The sequence below is a fragment of the Euprymna scolopes genome, chromosome 15 (assembly GCF_053919585.1).
Source record: "Euprymna scolopes isolate OS-2025 chromosome 15, ASM5391958v1, whole genome shotgun sequence".
Taxonomy (NCBI): Eukaryota; Metazoa; Mollusca; class Cephalopoda; order Sepiida; family Sepiolidae; genus Euprymna; species Euprymna scolopes.
In genome coordinates, this window is record NC_136496.1 from 18,211,825 (window position 1) to 18,218,068 (window position 6,244).

Consider the following 6,244-nt stretch of genomic DNA (forward strand, 5'->3'; position numbering starts at 1 on the left):
AAAATGGTATAATTTTATCGTAAGAACAGCCACAATGAATTTAAATTTAAAAAAATAGGGAATTCTTTTGTACTTATCGATTAAGCAGATAATGAAATATTGTAATTCGGATGTCATAAACTCCTGGACCGCTCATTACTATTCGAAAACTAGTAAAATAGTTCTGCATTACGCTATATATTTTTATTTTATATTAATTTCTGTGTTACTATTTAAACGATTTAAAAAAAGTGTGCTAAAGTCAAAATCGTAGTTAACATTAATTTCTGTGTTACTATTTTAAATACTTTTAAAAAAGTGTGTTATAGTCAGAATCGTTATTTTTTGTCATATTTTCCCCGACGAATAAAAGTTTTTTATTAATAAGGTACTATTTTCTTTTTAATATTTAAAATCACACTTAGATGATAAAGATTCACTGCTATGAAATTTCACAGAAAACGGGATTGTAAACATCTAGTTTATCAATTTTGAATAAACCAGAGGTTCCATATATATATATATATATATATATATATATATATATATATATATATATATATATATATATATATACAAATATATATATATATATATATATATATATATATATGATCTTCTGTTTTGTATTTAAATTATGTAAAGAAAAATAAAGTTTTATAAACAGAAAATTATCATCTTTGTAAAAAAACATTTTTCCTTTGAAATTTATATTTTTTAAATGAAATTTCCTTTAAAAAGCGACATCGAGTATTTTTTAGGCATTCTATCATCTGGCTTCGTCAAAGATTTCTCGACTTGTCTGCCCAGTGTTCTTAACAGCTTCACGTTTAATTTGAAGTAGAGAACGTCGCAAAACAACTTCAGATTTACCTTTATCGGCTCTTTTACATGCATGTGCACGGTTCTTTACAAAGTTCTTAACAGTTTGATGGTACCTTCCTATCATTTTCGATATTTCGATGGGAGTTTTAACTATTGCTAGCTGTTCTGTAATAGCACTGTTTTCATAGCTACTCAAATAACATTTAGGACCTATTTTATTGACGAAACAAACTGCTTTCTTAATAATTAGAGACACCCCAAATACTGGTGATTCAGCAATTACGATGGCAAGTTGTTTACATGTCGCGGAACAGTATGGAAATTTCAGAGTACGATCAGCTCAGCATTGCCAACATTTCCGAAGCTTTTTATACGAAACAACCGGTAAGTTTCTGAAAAAAAAATTTATATCGTTAATAATTTTACACACAGTATATATATATATATATATATATATATATATATATATATATATATATATATATATACATATATATATATGTATGTATGTGTGTGGATTTATATATATATATATATGTGTGCGTGTGTGTGTGTGTGTGGATTTATATATATATATGTGTGTATGTGTGGGGATTTATGTATATATATATGTATGTGTGTGGATTTATATATATATATATATATGCTCTTGTATATATATATATATATATATATATGCATATATACATATATATATATATATATATATATATAAATGTATGTGTGTCTATATGTATGTGCATCTATATGTATGTCTGAACGTGTACTAACAGCAAGAATTATATAGAGCACAATTCTAATAAAATATTTTCTCTATGATGTGGTTTTCATGTGCAAGGCTATTAAAAAAACGTATTATCTTTTACTGTTTTATCGTTTCGAAACTATTTAAAATAAAAGCATATCCGTAATTGTAAACATGTATCTTTTTATAACCGTTTTCTCAGAGGAATGAAAACATAATTGTCTAATAATTGCAAACAAGAAAAACAATCAACTAGCCAAACATCTTAACAAACAATCGCAATGCTCTTTAACACCGAGGTGGCCTAAGGTTATAGGCTAGAGACAATCGTTTATTTGAACAATCTGTGAAAGCAAGCATTTTTTGTATACCAATCAATTAATATATTCATCTTTTATAGTATATTATCTATTGTCGTTAATTTTCAGTTCATTACAAGTACATTTCGGGAATGTATGCTATAGTATACAGAAAAGAGAAATTATATTAAAACAAGAGCAATGGTTCTTTTTTATATTTTTGTCTTTTTGAAAAAAAGTTAGATACCGTTAAATATATATATATATATATATATATATATGTATATATATATATCCATAGTATTGTACGCATTTATGAGACTCACTATGGTTTAATTGAGAAAAAAGATTTTATCATTTAAGATGCTGTACAAATACATTAATATTTGAAGGAACGTACATATAAAATCGAAGCTTGGGTTTCAAAACAGATTTTACATAATATATAGTATATAGAAGCAAACGTTATTAAAATTCTAAGAATAATGCTACTTAAACAGTGATTTATTGAAAAAGTTAGATACTCTTTTATGCATATATATATATATATATATATATATATATATATATATATACATGTTATTTTGCATATTTATGAGACCCATCATGTTTTATTTGAGGTAGATAATTTTTATTCAATATCAGTGTCCGTGCTTTTCGTTACTTTTCCGCATAACGCTAACTGGACAACGAGAAATCCTTAATCACAAACCGATACACAAGAAACATTACGAGCAACAATTGGATTCAGACTCCTGACTTATTAGACAACAAAATGATTGATTTACGGACTAAATCTTTTTTTTTTTGCATAATACTACGGCAATACAACAAAATTCTTTCAACTACCAGAGAAAATACAATGAAAAACTTTTTTTCGGCCACCAAAAAATTAACGATGTTTTCATTTAATGTTGAAGATAGGAAATAAACACGTTTTGATCCACTTATGGATGGTTTCTCTCATAGGAAAAAAGATTTTTTTTCACGTACACTTTAAAACTAAGAAGTTATATGAAAGCGTCTTTTCTTCTCAAGCAAAGTTCAATTAAGAGAAAAGTATACTAATTAACTAACTTCAGATAGATTATTCTCAGACATAAAAAAAATCACGGAGTATCACGACGAACATTAACGAAAATACGTAATAGTCCAACTTTATATATCTATCTATATCTATCCTCTATTTCATTCATTATTTTCTCGCTTTGGAATTGATATTAAAAACCTCCTTCTATTTAAAACTTTTTAGAAGAACTTAGTAATACACGATGCTACTGATATGAGAGTTAATTTACGACGGTTACCTGATTTACATATTCCGTTGAACAACGAGTTCTAATAAATTATCTATCTGTAAAGTTTCTTAGTTGATTAGTTTCATTTTACTGTTATGCTTTAATAATTTTAGGCATCAGATCCATATCGCACGTAATTTCATAAACTTTTAGATGAACGTTCTCATCCCAATGAATATATATATATATATATATATATATATATATATATATATATATATATTTATTATTTTTTTTTTTACTATAATAATTAAATACCTACAGACACTAGTGTTTCATCCTTTCGGGATTCTTCAGTGCAGGGCGTCACGATTACTACCAGTGGAACGATTAAAACCCCGCGACACGAGACATCTCTGGCTCGATTAGCGGAGGCCGTATCCATTCGGCTACCATTAATCGTGTGAAATAGCGTTGAATTTTAAACATTTTCATTTAAATGTCCATTACGTCAGACAGACAGTGATCAAATCGTTATACGATGATCTACGCATAAGAGCTAAATTGACCGACTTTTAATTCAACAGAAAGTGCTCAGCGATAAGAAACCTATTTCTTATATATATATATATATATATATATATATAATCATTTGGAATCTTACAGAAAAGTATATGCATACGTAGGACAAGTTATGAAGAGTATATAGGACATGTAGAAAGCCGGGCTGATTTGCTAGTATATATATATATATATATATATATATATATATATATATATATATATATATATATATATGTGTGTTAGCTTGCTGGCGAGCGTGAAAATTTTCTACTAAATTCTTTTATGGATATTTGTTACAGAGTTAACATTTGATATATTGTGTATATGAGCATGTAGCATAACCCTGTATTGCATTTTAACCAGCAACTGCTGTCGGTCAATATCTAGCACTAAACCCTTGATATCATTGAGAGTACTCGTATAGACTCGTTTGTATACATGAATCCCCATCCATATGTTAAACAGCGTTACTTGTTTGTACATTCATGGGGAATGGTTTTACTCAGAGTCTCTGGAGTAAGGTTTAATAATTGTAAATTTTGCCGTCAATTCCAGACGAGAGAAGCCAATTAATTTTATTTTACTTTCAAATCACTTCGACATTTTATGTAAAATGTGATAATCAATAAGACAATGTAAAATAATTAATACGGCATATGCTCTAGGGAAAATATAATTGGGTCGTCTTTTGCGACAGGGCAATATATGACTGCGAGATAGTCTCTCTCTCTCTCTCTGTCTTTCTCTTTCTCTCTCTCTCTGTATATGTGGCTGTATGTGTGTGCGTGTGTAAACATATATATATATAAATATATATATATATATATATATGTATACATATATACATGTGCGTGTGTATATATATCGATATATACAAAATATATAATTATATACATAAATATATCTATAGAAATTTATAATATTTATGTATAAATATAGAAACATATATATATATATAAAGGTATATATATATAAATATATGTATACAAATTTATATATTTATAAATATTTATAAATATATGTATATAAATATATATATATACATAAATATATGTATATAAATATATACATATATATCAATACATATATCAATATATATATATATATATAAATAAATAAATATATAAGTATATGTATAAATATATATATATATATATTATTTACTATAATAATTGTTAAATACCTGCAGGTACCTGTGTTTCATCCTTTCGAGAATCATCAGCGCAAAGTGTCACGATTACTGACAGTCGAGAGACTCGATCCCCTGCATCAGAAGTCATCAGAAGGACTCGAACCACTAGGCTAACGTCAACCGCGAGAGATACAGTTCAATTTAAATCTTTATTCTAATTTAATGCTTTTAAAATCAGTCAGAGTTATCTAATTAATATATGACGATCTGCGCATACGAGCCTAGTTGACCGACTTTATTACAACAGAAAGTGCTCAACGACAAGAAACACATTTCTTAAAGGGGCTGAAATTATTGTTTACTATGAGAATTATTAAATACCTATAGACACTATTTTTTCATCCTTTCGGGAAACATCAGTGCAAGGTGTCACTATTAAAGCCAGTCGAGAGACTCGAATCCCGGCAACAGAAGTCATGGCTGACTCCATTAGCAAGGATCCGAGCCACTAGGCTACGTTTAACAGCAAGAGATCCAGTTCACTTTAATCATTTATTAAATGCTTTTAACATCAGCCAGAGTGATCTATTCATTATATAACGATCTGCGCATATGAGCTAAGTGTACAGGATTTATTACAACTGAAACGACTCAACGATAAAAAACAAGTTTCTTAAAGGAGCTAACATTATTATTTACTATAATAATTATTAAAGACCTACAGACACCAGTGTTTCGATCCTTTTGAAATGTATATATATATATATATATATATATTGAAGTATCAATATTGATATATAGATAAATATATTGCAATTATCAAGAGTAGATTTTAATAATTCATGATTAAAACTAAAATACGCATAGCACTTTTTTTTCTAAAAGGTAGGAGGAGTGGAGAAAAAAGAAAAAGGAGGGAGTCAGTTGGCAGCTGTCGCCATGACTTTTTAAAAAGAAAGACCAAAAATGTGTGCATTATTAAAAAAAGTTACGTTGCTTTCCGTTTATAGGGTTAAGTAAAAGCAACAAACAAGAAAAAAAACAACAGGGAAGCGATTAAAGTACAGCACCATTAGGATACGTCCGAAAATACTAGATGTTTTTCACGCTTAAACCTAAGATGGTTTTTAATGAGATTGTAAAATACGAGGGGCGTGCAATAAGTAATGCCCATGACCCACTTCAACTTGTCTGATCTCCCAGAAATTTTGCATGAGCACGGATTAATATCTCTACGGGTTATGTGGCAAATTACAGCTCTGAACTAATTGTGGTGTCTGTTTTACAGGTGTTTGAACTGAGTCAGGTGTGAAATGGAGCCTGTTGAATGTCGAGCAGTGATCCGATGTGAATGGACGCACACCACAGGAGCCTTTTGATGAATTGAAAGGAACGTATGGTGATAATACTCCATCGTATGACCTTGTAAAACGCTGGTATCGTGAATTCAAACATGGCCGGA